The 26,244-nt window shown below is 38.3% G+C and overlaps 1 pseudogene; it reads right to left on the bottom strand.

Moving 5' to 3' along the window:
* Nucleotides 1–14,000: 14,000 nt before the first annotated feature.
* LOC122673231 lies at nucleotides 14,001–17,836 on the bottom strand (annotated as a pseudogene).
* Nucleotides 17,837–26,244: the final 8,408 nt, after the last annotated feature.

Genomic DNA, 26,244 nt, shown 5'->3' with positions numbered 1-26,244 from the left:
GACAATCTGAGGGCCTGTGACTTGTTTGTGTGACTTACGAATTCTCTCCATTGAGAGCTTAGTGGAGCATATATGATAGATTTCTTACTGATTTTCAAGTCAAGACGACATGTTTTTCTTTCATCAAATTTAATATCTAGATCACTGCTGATACAATAGCCAGTAGCTGCATGACACATTTAAATTATTTTAAATGGCACTAAGTTAAGTTATATTTAAGTTATTTCTTTAGTCACACTGGTCTTTTTTGAGTGCTCAAGACAGCACAGATCCAGAAAATTTCCATCTTTGCAAAAAAAGTTCTATTGTACATAACTGTATTGCTCTATTACATAATTTACAAAACTTACACATGCTTTCATCTACATTTCTTCACAAAATCATCATGCAAAGTTTTTAGAGCTATCCTTTTTAGTACTGCATCATATATGATTCATGAGTTTCCTGATGATCCAGTCATTAAATAGCAATTTATTGTTTTCTATAGAAGGTGAGTTTACTCTTTTTTACAACATCCCAGGAGAAAAATTATGTAAGTTTCTGTGATCTGATATCAATATAACTTTAGATAAGACCAAATAACCTCTTTATAATTTAGCAATTATAAAATCTATGAGTTAATTTCTGTCTACAAGGAAAGGGAGGAAGACAATAGTATGTCTTCAGACACCTTTAAAAAGTTTTGTTTGGGGAATTTCCTGGCAGTCCAGTGGTTAGGACTCATTTGTGATTTCAGTGCCAGGGCTCTGGGTTTGATCCTTGGTTAGAGAAAAAAGGTCCTACAAGTCATCTGGTCCAGCAAAAAAAAAAAGTTTTGTTTGCATCTGGTCAATGAAAATTGCTATTTTCTTACTCATATGTAAATATGCTAGATTATCTCAGATGCATATAAAGAGTATACCATGTACCAGCATTTTAGATACAGCCTATGACAAATTATTTTGATTATATACTAGGTAGGACTTTAACTGTTAATTATTTACAGAGAAAGTATTAGTCACTCAGTCATGCCCGATTCTTTGTAAGTCCATGGACTGTAGCACGTCATGCTCTTCTATCCATGAAGTTCTCCAGGCAAGAATACTAGGGTGGGTAGCTATTCCTTTCTCCAAGGCATCTTTCCAAGCCAGGGATCAAACCCAGGTCTTTTGCACTGAAGGCAGATTCTTTACAATTTGAGCCACCAGGGAAGTCCCCATTCACAGAGAAATATAACATAAATTATTTCATTTTATTTTCACAAAAATGTCTCATTGTAATTTTATCTTTGCATATGAAAACTGAAGTTCATATTGTAATATGAGGGCAATGAAACAGGATTTCTTTTCAAGTACAAATTGCCTTCCACTATTTTAACAATACTATCCATTTCATTGCATAGCTTTATTATTTCATTGACTTAAATTATTCTTGATCATAAGAAAAGAACATACAGAATATTGAAATATTTCTTTTGTATAGCACAAAATGTTTGCAAAATAAAAAAAAAATTTGTTCAGTACATTATTACTGATGAAGCTAAGACATTTTAATAATTTTATATCATAGAGTTTTTCATAAATTGATGTATAAATCATCCATTCATTCATTCATTAAACAACTAAACAATTATTGTTTTCTCTGTACTGACCCAGGATTTGGACATTAAAAGGTTATTGGTTTTCTTCCATTGATAGCCAATAAGATTTTAGTATAGAAAAAGGTATTTACTAGACAGGCACAAACAATGAAGTACTATGATCCTGTCATGTTGTGAACAGATGAAGTTTATATTGAAGTTTATCAGAACATGTAGAAAGATTTTCTTGAAGGATAAGCAAAGTATCTCAGACATTGAATTTTAGGAGTAGCACAGCTATACTAGAGCTAAATCTAGAATATTTGAAATGGTCATAACTGCATTTTTTAAGTAAAAAATGAAAATGATAATTAAATTATCCAAAATTGGTAGCTTAAAAATAAAACATTTTGATAGAAGGTGATAGGAAAAGACACTGGAGAGTCATATCATCTCATGAAATTTTCTGCATGGAAGCTAAGGAAAACCTTCAGTCAGCACAAACCATCAGAAGATTTCTTGCAGGAGAATGATTTTATAATATTGATGCTTACATGTGTTATTCTAGGACTGTATTTAGAAACATTTTGGAGAGGTATGTTGGACTAGAATTACTGGGATATGGTTTAAGGACTGTGGAAGCTACTTCTTTTATCTAGGAATTAGTACAGATGCTGCCAAGGAGAAAGAAATCTATTTAAAAGACACTTAGAATGTGAGTTGTTTAATTCTATTGTGGATATTGGTTTCTAGTCAGGGGTCTTGAACAATCATGTCAACATGTTTTGCCACAAGTAGCAGATAACTCTATTCAAAGTGGTTTAAACAATGAGGATAATTGTCACACAGACTGTCTCAAGGGATGTGCGTGCATACTAAGTCACTTCAGTCATGTCTAACCCTTTGTGACCTAATGGACTTCAGCCTGCCAGGCTCCTCTGTCCATGGGAATTCTCCAGGCAAGAATATTGGAGTGGGTTGCCATGCTCTCCTCTAGAGGATCTTCCCTACCTAGGGATTGATCCTGCATCTCATACATTGGCAGGTGGGTTCTTTACCACTAGTGTCGACTGGGAAGCCCATGTTTCAAGGGATGATGACTGGTTAATTCGATGACTCAATAAAATTATCAAGTGATCTGGTTCTTTCCATTTTGTTTTCTATGCAGTTTTTGGTTGTCAGCTTTATCCTCAGGCCAGCTGCCTTCAAGGTCACAGCATCTTCCAACATTTTTTGACACTACATTCATAAAAGAAAAGGGGAAGACAGTCTGGCAGATCTTCAAAGAAAAACTTTCTTATACATCTTTTAACAGATTTTTCCTCCTGCCTCATTAGCAAGAACTGTTTCATTTATCCAGAGAGGGAAATGTCATTACTGTGGCTGGGAGGGCAGTTGGGATCTACCTTCCGATGGATACTCTTTTTTGTTATTTATAGATGTGATGTCTAGAAATATTGTTCTGCAGATCAATGATGCTCTTCATTTTTTAAAAATTTCCCCTATATGTTCCATTTTGTATATTTTATATTATGTCTTCAAGTTTGCTTTGTGTTTTAACTCCTGCAGTGTGTAATTTGCCTAGTAAGTAAATTATCCATATCCAGATAGTCTAGATTATCATATCTAGTGTATTTTTCCTCTTGGATGTTGTAGCATTCATATCTAAAATTTTAAATACAGTCTTATATTCTCCATGCTCCTACTTAACTTTTTAAGCATATGAAATGATAATGAAAACAGATTTTTCTGTTTTTTTTTCTGTATTTTTATCTGACACTTCTAACATCCATCCCAGTTCTGTGTTGTTTTTATTGAATAATTACTCTCCTTACTATGGGTGAAGTTATTCTGACTCTTTGCATGCTAGAAAAATTTCGGTTGGATGGTAAACATTGTGAAGTCCACCTTGTTGAGTGCTTCATGTTTTTCAGATTTGTGTAAATATCCTTATGTTTTGTCCTTCAGTGCAATTAAGTACTTGAGAGCAATTTGATCCTTCAGGTATGGTCATTTTTATTGATGTAGATTTGGGACAATGCTCAGTCTAAAGTTAACTATTTCCAACCACTGAGATATGAACTTCCTCAAGACTCTGCCCATTGTCCCATGGATTCACAATTTTTTCTAGCCTGACTTGTAGGTGGGGTTACCTTAAATTCTGTGGAGGGGTGCTTCCTTGGGCCTCAAGTAGTTTCCTACCCTGTGTGATAAGTACTCTCCTGAACACTCAAGAGCGTGCTGTTAGCCAGCTGTCATCTCTCTGGAACTTTGCTCTGCAAACTCTAGCTGCCTTGCTTTCCTTGGACTTTCTGCTCTGGCTCCTCAACTCAAGGGGTTCTCAGAGCTCCACAGCAATTCCTCGTCCCTGCACCTGCAGGGACTCTGCAAACACTCTCAAAGCAGTAACAGACATTTTAAGGTACTCCTCATATATATATTATTATTGCATATTGATTTATAATACATAATATTTACATCAATTATATATAATATATCGACTGAAGTGAAGTGAAGTATAGTCACTTAGTCATGTCCGACTCTTTGCGACCCCGTGGACTGTAGCCCACCAGGCTCCTCGGTACATGGGATTCTCCAGGCAAGAATACTGGAGTGGATTGCCATTTCCTTCTCCAGGGAATCTTCCCGACACAGGAATCGGACCCAGGTCTCCCGCATTGCAGGCAGACGCTTTAACCTCTGAGCCATCAAGGAAGCCCAATGTATCGACTATTATAACATATAATATTTTTTTTCAGACACAGGGGAGGCAGGTAAATTAAGCCCTTGAAATTCCTTCTTTACCAAAAGCAGTCTTCCATATTCCATATCTTCTTAAGAACTTGTTTCTTTCCCACAGGAGAGTTTCCCAGGTGGCTCAGTAGTCAAGAATCTGCCTGCGATGCAGGAGACGCAAGAGACACAGGTTTGATCCCTGGGTTGGGAAGGTCCCCTGGAGGAAGAAATGACAAGCCATTGCAGCATTCTTGCCTGGAAAACCCCATGGACAGAGGAGCCTGACGGGCTGCAGTCCAGTGGGTTGCATAGAGTCAGACACGACTGAGTGACTGAGAATACACGCACATATTTTCCATAGCATCTGTTGTTTAGGAAACCTCATGAAAGCTTTTGACCATAATTTCCACCTCTCTAGTTTTAATTTTTATGCCATTTCTGTAACTTTTATATTTTATTTTTCTGTTTTTCAATTCTCTGGGAAAGTTTGCAATCTCACCTTCTAGTTGCTCAAGTGCATTATGAATATATATTTTAAAAGTTGGTATGTGATAACTCCATTCCATGAAGAGACAAGTTATAGTATTTCTTTGAGTTCTAGTCATGGTGCCTATTCTTGTTCAGTGCCTGCTGAGACTGATTAAATGATATACTGTGAACATGAACATTTGTAAACATTATTTGTGGTCTATAATGGTGTACACATTAGGTTTACTTCTTGCAGACACTTGATGCGCTAGCAGTCTCAGACCATTTAATAAAGTTCAGGGATCCAAATATTTTAAAGTTGAGCCTCATTCCTCCAGGGCCAATTTATTTCAAGTTTATATCTGTATCTAGAAGTAGAAGAATACCTTTTGGGGTATCAGTTAAAAATCTGAGCCTTTTACTAAGAACCCCCTCTTGGGAAGCCCTAAATTGAGCTAAAATTTCAGTTCCTTTTACACAGTAGCTCTTTATTAGGTGCTTTTTTGTTGTAGGAGATATTTGTTATTTATTGAGCTTATGGGTGCTAAGTCACTTCAGTCGTGTCCGACTCTTTGTGATCCAATGGACTGTAGCCCACCAGGCTCCGGTGTCTATGGAATTCTCCAGTAAGAGTGCTGGAGTGGGTTGCTATGCCCTCCTCTAGGGGAACATCCTGATCGACCCAGGGATTACACCTATGTCTCCCTCATTGCAGGTGGATTGTTTACCCTCTGAGCCATCAGGGGAGCCCCAGTTCATACTTATTACCTGGGGACAATTTGGTTGTTATATTTTGAAGAGAAAGTTTGTTGCTACTGGCATCTACGGTGTAGAGACCAGAGACACTGTTATACATCCTAAAATGCACAGGATTCAAGTCAGTGTATGGCAAAACCAATACAATGTTGTAAAGTAAAATAAATAAATTAATTAATTAAAAAATTAAAAATAAATAAATAAAATGTACAGGAGAGCCCCCAAAACAAAGAGCTAGCTAGTGCAAAATTTTAAATAATATTGAAAAACCCTACCTAGTTCTAGGAGAGAGTGAAAAGTTCATTTCAGCTTGGAAGGTTCTCAGCTGCTTCTTTTTGAATCAGGAGAGAATACAGGGAAAGCAACCCTGAGGGCCATACTTGCAGCTCTGGTTTTTCTTATTCTTTTTGTTCTTGACCATCCTTTTATGTCTTGGTAAGTTTCCCAAGTCTTTGGCTTGATGATATTTTTCTTGCCTTTTTCCAGATTCTCAAATTATTCTCAGTAAAAGAACACTACTAGACAATAATATTTTTCTACATATTAAAACATACCATTTCCTATATTCATATTCCATTTTGCTGTAAAATTTACAAATACTTTAAAACTATTTTTGCTTTTGAATTAATCTGACATTAGATGTATGCTAGATTTCAAATTATTTCAAACCAAACCAAAAATTGTATAAAAAATATATGAATCTAAAACAACACACTTTTATTTTAAAATCTTTTCTTTTTTCATTTTTACCTTACTATTTGGAACAATTCCAACTTAAAACATTTTCCCCCATGGTTTTATTTTTTTTTATTTTTTTATTTTTTTTCAAAGGTGCAGACTATTCAGCCTTTATTTCCATTTATTTTATTTTTGTTTATTCACACTGCCAAATTTTTCCTCTACTTCCCTTTGTTCTTTGTCCTTCCTTTTCAAACTATATTCTTTGTTGTGTCAAACTAACTCCCTGAATGCTTTTATTTATTTATTTTTTTAATTAGTTGGAGGCTAATTACTTCACAACATTTCAGTGGGTTTTGTCATACATTGATATGAATCAGCCATAGATTTACACTTATTCCCCATCCCGATCCCCCCTCCCACCTCCCTCTTCACCCGACTCCTCTGGGTCTTCCCAGTGCATCAGGCCCGAGCACTTGTCTCATGCATCCCACCTGGGCTGGTGATCTGTTTCACCATAGATAGTATACATGCTGTTCTTTTGAAACATCCCACCCTCACATTCTCCCACAGAGTTCAAAAGTCTGTTCTGTATTTCTGTGTCTCTTTTTCTGTTTTGCATATAGGGTTATCGTTACCATCTTTCTAACTTCCATATATATGTGTTAGTATGCTGTAATGTTTCACAATTTGTATGGAAATACAAAAAACCTCGAATAGCCAAAGTAATCTTGAGAAAGAAGAATGGAACTGGAGGAATCAACCTGCCTGACTTCAGACTCTACTACAAAGCCACAGTCATCAAGACAGTATGGTACTGGCACAAAGACAGAAATATAGATCAATGGAACAGAATAGAAAGCCCAGAGATAAATCCACGAACCTATGGACACCTTATCTTTGACAAAGGAGGCAAGGATATACAATGGAAAAAAGACGATCTCTTTAACAAGTGGTGCTGGGATAACTGGTCAACCACTTGTAAAAGAATGAAACTAGAACACTTTCTAACACCATACACAAAAATAAACTCAAAATGGATTAAAGATCTAAATGTAAGACCAGAAACTATAAAACTCCTAGAGGAGAACATAGGCAAAACACTCTCCGACATGAATCACAGCAAGATCCTCTATGACCCACCTCCCAGAATATTGGAAATAAAAGCAAAACTAAACAAATGGGACCTAATGAAACTTAAAAGCTTTTGCACTACAAAGGAAACTATAAGTAAGGTGAAAAGACAGCCCTCAGATTGGGAGAAAGTAATAGCAAATGAAGAAACAGACAAAGGATTAATCTCAAAAATATACAAGCAACTCCTGCAGCTCAATTCCAGAAAAATCAATGACCCAATCAAAAAATGGGCCAAAGAACTAAACAGACATTTCTCCAAAGAAGACATACAGATGGCTGACAAACACATGAAAAGATGCTCAACATCACTCATTATTAGAGAAATGCAAATCAAAACCACAACGAGGTACCATTACACGCCAGTCAGGATGGCTACTATCCAAAAGTCTGCAAGCAATAAATGCTGGAGAAGGTGTGGAGAAAAGGGAACCCTCTTACACTGTTGGTGGGAATGCAAACTAGTACAGCCACTATGGAGAACAGTGTGGAGATTTCTTAAAAAACTGGAAATAGAACTGCCATATGACCCAGCAATCCCACTTCTGGGCATACACACTGAGGAAATCAGATCTGAAAGAGACACGTGCACCCCAATGTTCATCGCAGCACTGTTTATAATAGCCAGGACATGGAAGCAACCTAGATGCCCATCAGCAGATGAATGGATAAGGAAGCTGTGGTACATATACACCATGGAATATTATCCCCCATGGTTTTAAAAACAGGTAAAATAACCTTCAAGTTTCACAGAGATCTGTTATTTATTGTGAATATATTAAGTACCATATTTTAATTTATTACACAAATGCTATGAGAGAAAAAATATCTGCTAGTGGCATATTCCAATCACTCAGATATGAAGTAACTTTACTGCTGCGTTTTACAAGTCTTATAAATAACTTTCATCTAGCTAGCTCAGAGCTACATGTATTATAGCTGATACATAACTGACAGAGGTAATTCTCCTCTCTTTAAAGCACTAATTGCAACAAGCATCTTTCAATAAGCTCATGAATACAAAATATCTCAGGTTATTTAATGACACTATACAAAGTATATCTTAAAGTCTGACCAGTCCCATGTAATGAATTGACTATCAGAAGGTCAGCTTTAGGGAAAGGAGTACTTTAATGTTAGATTATCTAAATTATGTTTATATAATTTTAGAAGCAACTCACAATTTCTTACTTTAAACATAACTTTTTTCTCTTTTGTTATTATAGTCAACTTCTAAGGTTAGAGAAGAAAATATTAATAGTTCCATTAATTTGTTTTATTTTTTCCAAGGTTCCAAGATACTAGGTGATTGTTACAGACATGATTATTTAAGTTTCACCATTTTAAATGTCTCCTTACTATTCCTATATTCTTACATGCTTTTCATCATATTGATATATTCACCACTGCTGCATGCACGCATTCCTTCTATGCATGTATGCATTCATGCATGCTCAGTTGCTCAGTCATGTCCAGTTCTTTGCAACCCCATGGACTGTAGCCTGTCAGGCTCCTCTGTTTATGGAATTTTCCAGGCAAGTATACTGGAGTGGGTTGTCATTCCCTCCTCCAGGGGATTTTCCTGGCCCAGAGATCAAACTTGCATCTGGTGCATCCCCTGCATTGGCAGGCAGATTCTTTAACACTGTGCCCCCTGGAAAGCCCTAAAGAACTCATCTGCCAATGTAGGAGACGCTGGTTCCATCCCTGATCCGAGAAGATCCCACAAGCCAAGAGCAACTAAGTCCATGTACCACAATTAGCCACCACTGCTGAACATACAATACATTTTACCATTGATCTGATAAAACCTTATATGAGACCAGCAATAAAAAAATTCACTAGAAACCTGGAAGACTGAACTTTCCTTAAAGCATTATAATTTGGATTTTGTTACTTTATGTACTGAGTTGAATAGTTTCCCCTCAAAACTCGTGTCATGCCTACCTGGAAATATATAAGGAGAGGGAAATTTGGACAGAGGGGCACAGATGCATGGGGAAAATGCCATGTAAATGGAGGAAAGTGCACTTTCAAGCCAAGGAACCACTAGAAGCTAGAAGAATCAGTAAAGTCCCACCTAGAGCCTTCAGAGGGAGAGAACATAGCCCTGTCAATACCTTTATTTAGAGCTTTTAGCCTCCAGAGTTATGAGAGAACATATTTCTCTCATAAGCATTTTAAGCCACCCAGTTTGGGTAATTTATTAGTGCAGGTCTAGGTAACTAGTACATTCAGTATTATAAATCAATCAGAATACTACATTATATTCAGTTCAGCTCAGTTCAGTAGCTCAGTCGTGTCCGACTCTTTGTGACCCCATGAATCGCAGCACACCAGGCCTCCCTGTCCATCACCAACTCCTGGAGTCCACCCAAACTCATGTCCATGGAGTCGGTGATGCCATCCAGCCATCTCATCCTCTGTTGTCCCCTTCTGCTACTGCCCTCCATCTTTCCCAGCATCAGGGTCTTTTCAAATGAGTCAGTTCTTCGCATCAGGTGGCCAAAGTGTTGGAGTTTCAGCTTCAGCATCAGTCCTTCCAATGAACACCCAGGACTGATCTCCTTTAGCATGGACTGGTTGGATCTCCTTGCAGTCCAGGGGACTCTCAAGAGTCTTTGCCACAGTTCAAAAGCATCAATTCTTCGGCCCTCAGCTTTCTTTATAGTCCAACTCTCGCATCCATATGTGACTACTGGAAAAACCAAAGACTTGACTAGATGGACCATTGTTGGCAAAGTAATGTCTCTGCTTTTTAATACGCTGTCTAGGTTGGTCATAACTTTCCTTCCAAGGAGTAAGCCTCTTTTAATTTCATGGCTGCAGTCACCATCTGCAGTGATTTTGCAGCCCCCCAAAATAAAGTCTGACACTGTTTCCCCATCTATTTGCCATGAAGTGATGGGACCAGATGCCATGATCTTCGTTTTCTGAATGTTGAGCTTTAAGCCAACTTTTTCACTCTCCTCCTTCACTTTCATCAAGAGGCTCTTTAGTTCTTCTACACTTTCTTCCATAAGGGTGGTGTCATCTGCGTATCTGAGGTTATTGATATTTCTCCTGGCAATCTTGATTCCAGCTTGTACTTCATCCGGCCCAGCATTTATCATGATGTACTCTGCATATAAGTTAAATAAACAGGGTGACAATATACAGCCTTGACGTACTCCTTTACAGATTTAGAAACAGTCTTTGCTCCATGTCCAGTTCTAACTGTTGATTCCTGACCTGCATACAGGTTTCTCAGGAGGCAGGTCAGGTGGTCTGGTATTCCCATCTTTTTCAGAATTTCCCACAGTTTATTGTGAGCCACACAGTCAAAGGCTTTCGCATAGTCAATAAAGCAGAAGTAGATGTTTTTCTGGAACTCTCTTGCTTATTCAATGATTCAGCAGATGTTGGCAATTTGATCTCTGGTTCATTTGCCTTTTCTAAATCCAGCTCTAACATCTGGAAGTTCATGGTTCACATATTGCTGAAGCCTGTCTTAGAGAATTTTAAGCATTACTTTACTAGCGTGTGAGATGAGTGCAATTATGAGGTAGTTTGAACATTCTTTGGTATTGCCTTTCTTTGGAATTGGAATGAACACTGACCTTTTCCAGTCTTGTGGCCATGGTTGAGTTTTCCAAAATTTCTGGCATATTGAGGGCAGCACTTTTACAACATCATCTTTTAGGATTTGAAATAGCTCAACAGGAATTCCATCACCTCCACTAGGTTTGTTCGTAGAGATGCTTCCTAAGGCCCACTTGACTTCACATTCCAGGATGTCTGGCTCTAGGTGAGTGATCACACCAGCGTGATTATCTGGGTCATGAAGATCTTTCAAGGCTTTTTTTTCACAGCACCAGAAGACGTGGGGAATTCCAGTCGAGAGATGGGAGGAGATTTACAGTACTTGATTATATTCTGGTATGGTGGCAAGCGGCAGCTGCACAGGCCCTGGAGTGGCCAAGAGGAGGTACCCCACGTTCAAGGTCAGGAGCAGCAGCAGTGAGGAGATACCCCACGTCCAATGTAAGCAGCAGTGGCTGCACTTTGCTGGAGCAGCCGTGAAGAGATACCCCACGTCCAAGGTAAGAGAAACTCCACTAAGATGGTAGGTGCTGAGAGAGGACATCAGAGGGCAGACAGACTGAAACCACAATCACAGAAAACTTGCCCGTCTAATCACATGGACCACATCTTGCCTAACTCAGTGAAACTAAGCCATGCCATGTAGGGTCACCAAATATGATGGGTCATGGTACATTATATTACTATTTCATAATTGTATGTCTAAATATATCATAGCCAATGTGCTCAGTCAGTCAGTCATGTCCAAATCTCTGCAGAGCCATTGATTGAAGCCCACCAGGCTCGTTTCTCCATGGACTTCTCCAGGCAAGAATAGTAGAGTGGGTTGCCATTTCCACTCCAGGGTCATAGCCAACAGAAGCTTCAAAAAATTTCTCATTCCAAAATATTAGTATTTTATACAAATACATGCCTACACAATTCTACTAGTATTTTCTGAGTTCTGAAATCAGTATATCTTTATAATAACTTGATATGGCTTTCCCACAGAAAGGCATTTTTAGTTTATGGCAGAATAAATTACATTTTTTATTGTTAAGAATTTATTACATTTACAGTCAACTTTAGAATAACACACGATCTATCCAATAAAATGTGTATTTATAGCATTCAAAAAAAGAACAAAAAGCAGCCATATCTTATTTTTACTAGAGATGACATTTTAACCAGGCTGCAAACTAATGTCCCCCAGTCTCTGCTGTGCAGGTACAGTCCTCCAGTGCATCACAAGCCATGGTGATTGGCAGTGGAAAAAAACAGAATGTGTGAAGTTCCTTAAAAATTTATTGACTTAAATAACCTTTCCTATGTTAAAGATAATGAAAAGAAACCCTAATCTCAAAAAATATACAAGCAGCTCCTGCAGCTCAATTCCAGAAAAATCAATGACCCAATCAAAAAATGGGCCAAAGAACTAAACAGACATTTCTCCAAAGAAGACATACAGATGGCTAACAAACACATGAAAAAATGCTCAACATCACTCATTATCAGAGAAATGCAAATCAAAACCACAATGAGGTACCATTGCACGCCAGTTAGAATGGCTGCTATCAAAAAGTCTACAAGCAATAAATGCTGGAGAGGGTGTGGAGAAAAGGGAACCCTCTTACACTGTTGGTGGGAATGCAAACTAGTACAGCCACTATGGAGAACAGTGTGGAGATTCCTTAAAAAACTGGAAATAGAACTGCCATATGACCCAGCAATCCCACTCCTGGGCATACACACCGAGGAAACTAGATCTGAAAGAGACACGTGCACCCCAATGTTCATCGCAGCATTGTTTATAATAGCCAGGACATGGAAGCAACCTAGATGTCCATCAGCAGACCAATGTATAAGAAAGCTGTGGTACATATACACAGTGGAATATTATTCTGCCATTAAAAAGAATGCATTTGGTCAGTTCTAATGAGGTGGATGAAATTGTAGCCTATTATACAAAGTAAAGTAAATGCAAAAGAAAAATACCAATACAGTATATTAATGCATATATATATATATGGAATTTAGAAAGATGGTAAGGATGACCCTATGCGAGACAGCAAAAAAGACACAGATGCATGGAACAGTCTTTCCAACTCTGTGGGAGAAGGCGAGGGTGGGATGATTTGAGAGAATAGTATTGAAACATGTATATTATCATATGCGAAACAGATCACCAATTCAAGTTCGATGAATGAGACAGGGTGCTTAGGGCTAGGGATGACTCAGAGGGATGGGATGGGGAGGGAGGTGAGAGGGGACTCAGGATGGGGAACACATGTACACCCATGGCTGATTCATGTCAATGTATGGCAAAACCCCCCACAATATTGTAAATAATTAGCCTCCAATTAAAATAAATTAAAAAAATTTAAAAAACCCTTTACACTTTGTGCCAAAAAAAAAAAAAAATTCCTGTAGAATCGGTAACATCTCTTTGGTGGCAAATTGAATTTATTTCATATGTTATTTATTTTAGTCACTTAATATACTTTTCTAATTACATATTTATAAATTTAAGTATAAATATTTGATTATAAGGAAATGGTTTTAGACGTCATTGAAATACACATATAAACAAAATTTGACATTTTGAAGTCTTAGTTATAGAAGTCTTCTGCAAAAAATTCTAAAATGTGGATAGTTGTGATGTTAGTATAAATTGCCATTCCAGTTGGTTAAATGTCTTATTATATGACTAAATATAGTCATATGAAATCAAACTATAATAAATGATTTGATGAAATTATATGTCTTGTTTGTGGAAAATATTTTTTTTGTACAGAAAACCTTTAATTTTCCTTATTTTCACACATTAAAAGATGAAACATACTATACGAGTGGCTTTTCATAGCAGATTACACGTGGGTCAGTTCAGACCCGCTCTCCAGGACTGCTGGCCTCAGAGGGGCCCTGGCAGCTGGTGCTCACGTGGCCAATGGGTTGACTTGGATGCAGAAGCGTGCAGCCCTCAGGGCTGAAGGTCCCACCCTCTGGTCTTAAATCAGGTTAAATGGTGTTGGTGTCCTTATGTACAGACATTAAGTGTGGCGATCCTAAGCAGCTCCAGCCGCCCCAGACTGCGATGGGAGCCTGGGCCTCAGGCCAAGCAGGAGTCCGCAGACGCCGCCGCCGGGCACTCGGCTCCCCTCCCCGGGGCCGCGGGGCTGTGCCCGCGCTCAGACCCTTTGGGGTTAAGCCAGTGGGTGTCCTGCCCGCCCACTCGCTCCAGAAACTCTTTCTGGATCAGAATGTCAATGCATTTCTTAATTAACCGGGACCCGGGGCTTGAATCTGGAGGACAGCTGAGTCAGTACTTCTCCAAGTAACTCTGGTGTTTTTAGGACCTTCCTCACTTTCATAATTCTCACAAAAGCCGCCTGAATCAGTAGTTTGCGATTTGCCTAGATGTTTATGTGTGTGATTTCTTGTTCCTGCTTCTGTTCCGTTTTCATTGGCACATTGAAGTTAACCCTTCATTTCTCATTACTATAACCAAGATATAATTTTATAAAGGTATCTGGCTTCAGTTCTACTTCATCAGCATTGGCATTTTCATCTTACAAGACCAATAACTTGACTTCAATAAAACCTGTAGGACTTCTGCCCAAATGTCCATTTTGATCTGGGTGCTCCCGGTCAGCTGCTGATGGCGTAAGCATCCTCTGTGTTGTACTGGGGCCGGATGGCCATCTGGACTGTGGATGTCTGCAAAGTGTATCTGTTTTTGAAGTAGTTTGTTACTAATTCTCCTTTTGACAGTTGATATAACCATGTCGATTTTCTGCCACTGTGACATCTGACGCGTAAAAGGCTGTGAATTGCTGGTAACTCCCTTCCAGCTACGAAGGCAAGGCAAAAGTACAAGGCTCCTGAAAGGGCCGCAATTCGGAACTCAGTACTTGCATGCTGAAATCCAAGTCCAGTGGCTCGGAGTTTGAACTGCTCGTTCAAATCTTTGCTTACACCAGTGTCTTGAAACATCCGCTGAAGTTTAGAGGTATACTCAAAACCACAAGCTCGCTGTAGCTTAGAGATTGTGCTCGCCTCGGCATCGTTGCCCGCACGCTCTGATGGACAACCTCTTGGCCAGCAGAGACAACCTCTTCTGTAGAACTTCTGAAACACGTCTTTGTCCTCGATTTATTTGAAGACCACCATCACTTGGTTGAGTGTGTCTTCAAGTTCTGCGTCTTATGGGTTCTTTGAACTCTTCTTTAACAGGGAGTCACAGTATCAAGTCAGCAACTAGGGGGGTTTACTAGAGGACTGAGCCATTTTGGTAACGATGCTGTTTATGAAGCAACCTCAAGCCTTGTCCAGTGAGGCCAGGAAGCCAGCATCATTGTTGAATGCCGATGTCATCAGGGCATTGTATTTTTTATGAACATCCAACACTGTCTGTACATATATTTTGGGGTCTTTTAACGCAGCCTTTCCACACTTCTCAATTGCTGTAAGATTCTGATTATGAATGTGTGTCTCCAGGAGTTCTTTCAATTCCCCCAGGCCATCCTAGATTCCAGATACAAGATTATACATGCGACCCAAATCTTCATTTTTGTCGGCATCCAGAAGGTTCAGGAACGTGTGGAAGAGCTCTAGGTGTTTCTTGAGGAGCACCTTTTGGCACTTCCTGGCAAGCTCCTCCTTCTGCTCTCATGAAGCTCCATCTGGACCCTCCGCTGTTCCTCCAGAAAATGAGCCTCTGCCTTTTTCACAAATTCAGTAACTGGATTCTGCTGCAAGAATTCAGTACTCTCTCCAGTATAAAATCTTTCTGTGTCAGCCAGAAACTGAAATTCAAGGATTCTTGTACACCGTTAGCATAAGGCCCTTCATAAAGGCATCATCTTCATTCAGTCCCAGTTCCACGTAAGACTGTATAACTCCACTTATCAGTCTTATTTGATGGCTTTACCATTTCTTTCTTTTTCAATGAGTTTTAAAACAGCATTTGTTACCTCTTTATTCAGTGGCCTGAAAAGATATTCTGTCTAAGTCACCAATGCAAGAGAATAGATTTCATAGATTCCTCTCCATCCTTCATCACATTCGTGGCGAAGTGAAGTGAAGTGAAGTGAAGTCGCTCAGTCGTGTCCGACTCTTTGCGACCCCATGGACTGTAGCCTACAAGACTCCTCTATCCATGGGATTTTCCAGGCAAGAGTACTGGAGTGGGTTGCCATGTCCTTCTCCATACTGTATGTCTATTGAGGTAGGCACAAATCCCGTTCAGCACTTTGCTTGAAAATCGGTAGTCTTCCCACTGCTTAGTGTAGAGCTTCAGTACACTCTCATTCATAAAATCGTCTCCGTCCTTAAGATTTGTCAAGTAATTCTTCAGGAATTCTTTAAGCCGTTTGTACAATTCCAAGCCCACACACTGAGCTCCCTGGCATCTGCTCCTTTTTCGATTTAGGAGACACCAGCCCCTCGAGCCTGGTTGGACTGGTGAACACCTGTGTGGTAGTCACACGTGTGAGGGTAGAGTTCCATGGGTCTGGACTTGGCCATGCTCCGTCTGGCGTACACTTGCTGGGTGCCAGCCCTGAGGTCGTCCCAGATCTGGGCGAGGCCACTGTGCTTCAGTCCGTGGGGTCCTGACTCCTGTTGGGTGACATGGCAAATAACATTCTGAAGTCGTCCAGTGCAGCAATCTTTAGCCAAGGTTCAGCTAATTCTTCATCAGATGGAAATATACAGTGTCATTCCAAATTTATTCACAGCGACTCAGAAAGGATGTCCTTTGAATGCAGAGAGTGAAATCACATCTCAGGCCAACCAGCTCCTGCTCCCGCTGGGGAGAAGTTGGAGGGGGATGGCCGGGAAACCTTCCCCACCATCTCCTCACCAGCCCGCGGCACGGGAGGGGTCTGGAAAACATTTTTTTTTAACTTACCAGAGCCCTTTAGATAACAATTGTAAGGAATAACAAAGTCTCCACAGTCTATCTTCTGAATCAAGCATGCAGTAGCTACTAACATTATTACATTACCAGTCTTTAAAATATCCAATAAATTTTATAAATTTCACGTTGCCTTACATAGAAGCAAAATAATCACATAACCTGACTAGCCCTAGATAATCACCCAAGACGGCTGTGAAGAGAGCTAATGAAAATAATGTTTCATTTAACATTTTATGAATTGGTAAGCACTTGTAAGATTAACGAAATGATCCTTTCAAAGCAAAGTAACTGAATCCATTTTTTAGGTCAGATTAGTATGATTTATTCATTAATCCTATTTTTTTAGTAACTATCAATATGACTGTGAGATTAATATCAGTGTAATATTTTTTTACTAATTAATCCCCATTTCCCCTAGAAATGTAATACCTACACTGCTACCTATTACTCTGTCTGATGGAACGGTAAGTGGGAAAGAAAAGCTGCTATGTGTTAGCATCAAGTGTTCTTGGTAGGCACCTGCAGGGATTATTGAGTCATGGTGCTCCACATAAAATAACATTTATTTAATTGTTTTCATTAAAATTAACATAATGAAAAATGTTAACACGTACTGTTAAAATTAATAAGTACTGTGAAGATTGTTTATACTTTATATACTGCTTTGTACATTATATAGAGCACCAACTCACATATCACTGAGTTTCCTAACAATGAACCAAATAGCAAAATTTTTAAGGAGTTTAAAATTTTACTGTACCTCTTCCAAACACAGAAGTCAAGTGGTAAGTTCTCACCATAGTAAAATATTGATTCTAACAGTCTACATTTTTAAATTAGAATTTTTGAAAGGAGGGTAAAATAAATGATAAATCCACTACACATATGCACACACACACACAAATAATAGCCAAACAGGAAAAGAACATATGGCTTCTGCTTAAACATATTTAAAAAATTCAATTTTCATTTCTTTAACTATGCATGCTCACCTCTTCAACATCATTTTCCCTAAAAGTTGACATTTAGTAACTTCCTATTATGTTCTAGGTGTTTTTATATTATTGATTTTCTTTAACAAGTATTATGATTTCCATTTTGTAGATGAGGTGCGTTGGAGGAATTATGTTATTTGTCCCAAACCAAAAAGAATAGTAGAGATTCAGAAGAAGCCTAAGCCTGAAGCCCACCTTCTTGTCACCTTGCAGAATCAAGTAGCTTAAACTGTTGTAGTTCAGTTGCTCAGCAGTCTGACTCTCCAGTGAGATCCCATGGACTGCAGCATGCCAGGCTTCCCTGCCCGTAAAGTGTGTAGATGATCTACAGGGAGAAATTTTATTCTCTCAGCCCAGAGTCCATAATTCAAAGGGGTGAAAGGAAAATTTTCTCCCCTCTCTTACAAAACTAGCTGTGCTTCAAACATGAGTAGCTAGGTAAATGCTGGTAGACGTAAATAAATAGCGAGGCCAATTCATTGTCCTTTAGAGAATATGGTTTCTTTTCCACTTTGAATGCTAAAAATTATGACAACTTTTCCATAATTAGAAACACATCGTAAGCTTACATCAGCAATATACATCAACATGATGTTAATCACAAAGAAAAAATAACTTTAAAAGTTGGGAAAATGCAAAAGACCAAATTAACCAACATGGACATAAAGTATATTTTCATAATCAGTGTTTTAAAGTTTGCTCTTTTTAAAAATTTCTACCATCTGCATAATTCTGGGTCAATTTTTATTTTTTCCTCAGATTTTCTCTTTTCCTTCTTTTCATATCTGGTCATTTTGGGGGTTACCAGACATTCTGAATTCTACCTTGATTCTTAACTAAAATATTTTTATGTTACTATATTTTTGAGCTTGGTTCCGGAATATGGTTAAGTTTTTGATAATAGTTTTACCATTTGAATCTTGCTTTTAATCTTTTCTAGGCTGGATTAGAACTATGTTTCATCTAGGATTATTTTCTCTCCCACTTTTGCGGCAGCATCCTGCTTAATACTGTAACCCACCGTCCCTCCAACTGCCGCCCCCTGCCCCGGATTATAAAGTTTTCTACTTTGGTTGTTAAGAACATGTGTTGTTCCATATTCTCTTCAATGCCAGATAGTCTTACCTCTAATTTTTTGGAGAAGTCCTTTCCCTAGCACCAGGGATTGTCTTTACTACATTCTCTGATTAGTAATCAACTGAATATTCAAGGAGGCCCTTCTGAATATATTTGAACTTCTTTCCTTGGGTAACCCTCTTTTCTGCAGTACTCTGTCCTGCAAATTCTACCCACCCTGGCTTCACAAGACATGGAGTTCTATCTCCTTAATTCAGGGAGCTACCAGGCTCCAATAATGTACTAGTTTTAGACCTGTTATCTTTCTTTAGTGTTAACTGTGGAATTCCATTGCTTAGTCTTGAAAATACTGATAGTGAAAAATAGTCTCAAAAAGAGAATATATTTTTTCTCCTTTTGCAGCTAGAGAACTGCAAAACAATTCAAACTCATAAATTTAGAGCTGATATCAAATTGAGAATATTCTCAAAATGTCAGTCTTATTTCTTGTCAAATGTGGAGGCTGTATAAAAAATGTACAACTCTGTTTTATTTTCTATTATTGCAAAATTCTCCTTGGAAGTATTATTTGAACAAATCAACCTTTTAAGATGCCAGGATTTCAGAGATCAAAGTATGCCCTGTCATTAAACAGCTTATAGCTTCTAATTATCCAAATTTCTATCATCGTGGTTGTTTGATGTAATAACATTTTACTCCTGAGTATTCCTGAGAAGGAAGTGCATAGTGTAGATTTGTAGAATTTAAATTTGACACTTGTTTTCTCCCTTCAGAGTTGAATGAAAAGACAAGCCACAGACAGAGAAAATATTTGCTCTTTGTACATCATGTGTCTCATAAAGAGCTTGTATCCAGAATATGGCCTTTAGAAAGAATTTTAGAAGCTCAGACTCTTAATGAATATAATAAATTTCATAAAAAATATGATCCAATTTTTTTTTTAATGGACAAAAGATTTGGACACTTTCCCAAAGATTGATGACCAACAAACTCATGAAAACATATTCGACATCATCAGTCCCTGGGCAAATGCAACTTATTTATAACCACACAGCAATATTATTTGTAATATCCATCAACATATGGAATAAACACATAGATTGTAAAGTTTCCATACCTTAGAGTCAGACACAACTTAGTGACTGAACAACAATAACATGCAATAGAATACTGCACTGCACTAAAAATAAATTAAGTATTGATTCATGCTGCAACATAATGAATTTCAAAAAAAGTATCTGAGTAAAAAAAAGTAAGAACAAAATTAAAGATACATACTCTATAAATTCTTTCATATGAAATTTGAAATCATATACACTGATCCACTTTGACAAAGCAGATCTGTTGTTCCCTGCAGACTGGCTGCAGAGGCAAGAGGGAGGCATTGCAAAGAAACAAAAGGAAACTGGGGAATAATGAACATGCTCAATATTTTAATGGTTAAAGAAACTAAAATATTTATTCGAGCTTTGAAAATTGTATATTTAAATATGTGCTTCAAGTAGCATTGTCTCATTAAAGAAATGAAAACAAAGAGAAAAGGACCCTTGTCCAGGAGAGAGATGAAGTAAAACCCTCCACCTCTGAGGGAGGTGAGGCGGTGTGCTTTTACTTTCACAACACTTGAGGATATTCCAGAACCAGGAATACTATGCAAAGAGAGTTCATTTTTCATTAAAGCAGACCTCTCATGATAAATATTATGAGTTACACTCACGTTTTGCTCAAAACTCCTCCTATGATTGAATGTTTCAAGATTTTTTGCAAATGCTAAAAATGCTTTGATAGATGAGGTTAAAAAATTAATTTTGGTGGTGCATAAATAATGCAACTGGGTTTGAGTAAACTATCTATATAGCAGCAAATTTTTAGTATGAAGAAATACTAAACCATTGCAGTTAAAAAGTGCAACTGAAAATAAGCTGCCCAAGTTCTTCTGTGGCTGCATTTGGATTCTGTAACTAACTCACAGTGCTCTGAGGCACAAACAGCATTGCCCTAGTCTCCACTAGCTTGGAGAGATAAAAGCTACATGAAACCTACGTTTTGTATCCAAAGAGAGGTCTAAAAGCATTTGAATGCAATGTCACCCAATTTTCATGGTGTCTTTAAATTTAACAGATACCAGTGAAAGGCAACATCTGACTGTAAAAGGCCAGCTTCTCTTCACAGCCCTCTTTGTTCTCACGAAGCAGCTCTCTCAAATTTTTGCTCCAGCAATCCTCTTTTTTTCCACTTCACTTTAATTTGCTTTTTTCAGTGAAGAAAAATGCCTTTCTCTATCTGTGATAAATAATAAAGTCTTTTCAACCGGAGAGAATAAGATTGGCTCTGCAGAATTCATTATTGTCTCAATAAGATACTTCTAGAGCCAGGGAAAATAACCCTCAAAGTACAATTGGTTAAACACTTTAACTAGTCAATTATAATGTCGCTATAGCATAATATGAAATATGTGTACCAAACACAGGGAAATGGACTCTAATTGCTGACAATTTGTAGGGAATAATTTTTATCATCTCTCAAAATAACTGACAAGGCAGAGACCAGAAATGATAAAAAAAATTCATTAATATACATTTTGTAATCCTTTGAGGAGTAATAATTATTGTTTGGCAAACAGAAAATTGTTCATACTTGTACTTGATCGGTTCTCTCTTGGAATTTCTTCAGTAGTTTTCAAGAAGTATGAAATTATGTCTAAGAAGAAAAAGAAAACAAAAAATCTTCCAATCTTCCTAAGATAGAATACATTTTTAAAGTTTTCTTTTGTATCTAAACCTCCATGTTAATTACTTTCTGATGCTTCAGTTCAATTCAGTTTAATCGCTCAGTTGCTTCACATTCTTTGTGACCCCATGGACTGCAGCACGCCAGGCCTCCCTGTCCATCACCAATTCCCAGAGCTTGCTCAAACTCATGTCCATCGAGTCAGTGGACATACAACCATCTCATCCTCTGTCATCCCCTTCTCCTGCCTTCAGTATTTACCAGCATCAGGGTCTTTTCCAATAAGTCAGTTCTTCACATCAGGTGGCCAAAGTATCAGAGTTTCAGCTTCAGCATCAGTCCTTCCAATGAATATTCTGGACTGATTTCCTTTAGGATGGACTGGTTGGATTGCCTTGCAGTCCAAGGGACTCTCAAGAGTCTTCTCTAACACCACAGTTCAAAAGCATCAGTTCTTTGGTGCTCAGCTTTCTTTATAGTCCAGCTCTCACATCCATACATAACTACTGGGAAAACCATAGCTTTGACTAGTTGGACATTTGTTGGCAAAGTAATGTCTCTGCTTTTTAATGTGCTATCTAGGTTGGTCATAGCTTTTCTTCCAAGGAGCAAGTGTCTTTTAATTTCATGGCTGCAGTCACCATCTGCAGTGATTTTGGAGCCCAAGAAAATAAAGTCTGTCACTGTTTCCATTGTTTCCCCATCTATTGATTTGCCATAAGCTGATGGGACTGGATGCCATGATCTTAGTTTTTTGAATGTTGAGTTTTAGGCCAGCTTTTTCACTGTCCTCTTTCACTTTCATCAAGATGCTCTTCAGTTCCTCTTCTTCACTTTCTGCCACAAGGATAGTGTCATCTGCATATCTGTAATCTTCCCATTCTATTGTTTTCCTCTATCTCTTTGCATGGATCACTGAGGAAAGCTTTCTTATCTCTCCTTGCTATTCTTTGAAACTCTTCATTCAGATGGGTATATCTTGCCTTTTCTCCTTTGCCTTGAGTTTCTCTTCTTTTCTCAGTTATTTGCATTCTGATGCTCACTTCCATGTTAAAAACTGTACTAGATGAAAATATAAACTTGAATACCTTAAACAAAATAATTCACAATGTAAAAAATACATCAGCATTTACAATAAGTTTTCACATGTGTCACTTGACACAAAACGTACCTTAAGTAATCCCCTCATTGTGCTACACAGTAACTGTGTAGTATTAGACAGCCACAATGTTAAGCTGTACTATCTTAACCTAGGTATTATCTAAATTAGCCTCTCCTCTGTCCACCTCCCTTTTTGTCAATATGTCCTTGACCCTTGTGTCTGCATATCTTTATCCAACCTTCTCTGAACTAAATATTTATAAAATAACTTCTTTCTGAAAACCTCCAATTGTATGATTAATAGGTATATTAGTTTTCCATTGCTGCTGTAAAAAATTACCACAAATTTACTGATTTCAACCACATAATGATATTGTATTTCTGTAGATTAGAACTCTATCACACTTTTTCTCCTGGGCTAAAATCAAGCTATCTGTAGTGTTGAGTTCCCTTCTTGAGGTTTTCTGAGAAAATCCATTTCCTTGCCTTTCTGGAAGCCACCTGCATTCCTTGGATTATATCCCACATAACCATATGCAAAGTCAGCATCATTGAGTTGAGTCCTCACTGTGCCATCTTTCTCCTTCTCTCTCTTGTACTTCTCTCTCCCACTCTTAAAAAACCATAATTACCTTGGACCCATCCAGATAATACATGCTAATTTCTCTATTTTTAATGTCAACTTATTTGAAACCTTAATTCCCCACTAATATATACAGTAACGTACTCACAGTTTCCAAAAATCTGGATGTAAAAATATTTGGTGAAGTCATCAATCTGCTGCCACAATAAACCATCTTAAGATACACAAAATTCTCTTCATCTCTCCTAATAAGTCAGTTCTTGCCGTCATTTTTTTTTCCATCTGAGTACTTTCAGGCCAATGTATGTATTCATCCTGTCTGTTCAGTTGTGTCTGACTCTGCGACTGTGAGGATTGTAGCCTATCATCAGGCTTCTCTCTTCATGTAATTCTCCAGGCAAGAATACTGGTGTGGGTTGCCACACCCTCCTCCCGGGGATCTTCCCTACCCAGGGATCGAATCTCTCTCTCATGTCTCCTCTATTGGCTGCTGCTGCTGCTAAGTCGCTTCAGTCATGTCCGACTCTGTCGGAGTCAGACTCAGTCATGTGCGACCCCATGGACAGCAGCTCACCAGGCTCCCCTGTCCCTGGGATTCTCCAGGCAAGAACACTGGAGTGGGTTGCCATTTCCTTCTCCACCTGTATTGGCAGTTCAGGTCAATACCTAAGAATAAATAGCCCTTTGTCTCCTCTCAGTTTCTTTACTCCTCATCCAACCAGGCTTTAAGACCAACATAAATTCCAATATCTCCATTTCCACTGTTACTATACAAGTCCATGCCTGGATTATCTTCACTGGACGATCATTGTAGCCCAGTTTTTCACACAGCATCCAGGGTAATGTTTTAACCATAATTCTATTTCCATTTTTTTACCTGCTTTAAATTTTTAAAAAGCTTTCTATTGCACTTAGGAAAAACATTCAAACTCCATATTTTGCCTACTCTTAGCTCCCACTGTTTTGGTCTATACCTACCTCCTTCTTTCTTGCTATTTTCTAAACACAATTTTGCCTTCTTTCTGCTCTTCATTTTTATTAAATTCTGTGATGTAATTCTGATACTAACTACCTGGAGTTAGTGTAGACTTCTCAGGTTGACCTCCGAGTCTCCAGAAGACTCTCCTCTTCAGAGGAGGTGAAGCTGAAAGCTCTGAGGTTCATCAGACACCTGCACAACTAGTGGGCTACAAATTTGGTGATTCTCACTGTCCTCTCAGATTTGATAATTTTCTAGAATGACTCGTGGAACTCAAGAAAGTGCTATAATTATGAATGCCATTTTATTATAAAGGATACGCCAGTCCTACCTAAAGAAAATCAGTCCTGAGTGTTCATTGGAAGGACTGATGTTGAAGCTGAAACTCCAATACTTTGGCCACCTGATGCAAAGAACTGACTCACTAGAAAAGACTCTGATGCTGAGAAAGATTGAAGGCAGGAGAAGAGGGGGATGACAGAGGATGAGATGGTTGGATGGCATCACTGACTCAACGGGCATGAGTTTGAGCAAGCTCCAGGAGTTGGTGATGGACAGGGAGGCCTGACATGCTGCAGTCGATGGGGTCAGAAAGAGTTGGACTTGACTGAGTGACTGAACTGACCTAATAGTTCCTAAACAGAGTCGCAATAGTTAATGAGTTGAATTATCCTGATCGATAAGTGAGAACACTGAGGTTTTTACATACCCACTCTAGTATAGCCCTGGTTTGGCTTCTCACAATGGGCCTAATTCACCAACACTTCTGGTCTGCTATGTGGGTGGACCAAAGAGGCAGATGTGCAATTCAGTGAAAAGGTAAGTGAGGGGTAGACGTGGAGATGGACAGTGCCTGCCACAGTCCAAGCACTATGCTAAGTATGTCACTGCTTATCATGTACTTAAGATAGGTAATGTTCCCACCTGACATGCAAGAGAACTGGAGCCCTTAGTGACTTTAAATAATCTCTTCTGGTCACAAAGCTAGCAATTGACAGAACTAATTACTTTCTGCCTTAACTAGGTTATGAATAATTCATTGGAAAATTTTCAGATAATGCTCTAGTGCTCACTCTGGACCATATTCCACAACCTTTGGCCAAGTTAAATTGACCATTTCATCAGTGGTTATCCATGCATAGTTTTTAACCCAAACACTGACTTTTGTTAAAGAAGTCTTTAACTATATTCTTTGTCAGTACTTTTTTTCCCTTAATAGGGCTTCTCTGATAGCTTAGTTGGTAAAGAATCTGCCTGCAGTGCAGGAGACCCTGGTTCAATTTCTGGGTTAGGAAGATCTGCTGGAGAAGGGATAGGCTACCCAATCCAGTATTCTCGGGCTTCCCTTTTGGCTCAGCTGGTAAAGAATCCACCTGCAATGTGGGAGACCTGGGTTTGATCCCTGGGTTGGGAAGATCCCCTGGAGAAGGGAAAGACTACCCACTCCAGTATTCTGGCCTAGAGAATGGACTGTATAGTCCATGGGGTCACAAAGAGTCGGATATGACTGAGCAACTTTCACTTTCACTTTCCTTTAATATGTCATTAAAAAGGCAATTTGTAGAATATTTTATTATTGAAACCAAATCCAGAAAATACCATAAACCCAGATATTCTGGGAGTATCTGAAAATTCTTCAACTAGGTAGCAAATTTTTAATACTGTAACTGTATTACTGTAACTTGGTATTCTAACACTTTTCATATTCTCTGCAAAGTTTTCCATGTATATTTCAATAGTATTTGCCGGCAAAGAAATGCGTTAGTTTGTAGTGTTTTTTTTTAATTTAATAAATTTAATATATTGAGAAGAATAAGTATTTTTATAACAGCAAATGTTTGACTTTCCTCCTTACATTTAAAAATCTTTAAAAAAAGATATTCACAAACTTTATCATTATATTTAGTAAAGTTTTCTAAGGTATTTAATTTAGCATGGCATAGATTGAAACTGCAAGAGAAATTGCAG

This window comes from Cervus elaphus, chromosome 17, assembly GCF_910594005.1.
Source record: "Cervus elaphus chromosome 17, mCerEla1.1, whole genome shotgun sequence".
Taxonomy (NCBI): Eukaryota; Metazoa; Chordata; class Mammalia; order Artiodactyla; family Cervidae; genus Cervus; species Cervus elaphus.
The sequence above is the reverse complement of the archived record's forward strand: the minus strand, read 5'-3'. Positions and strand labels throughout refer to the sequence as shown.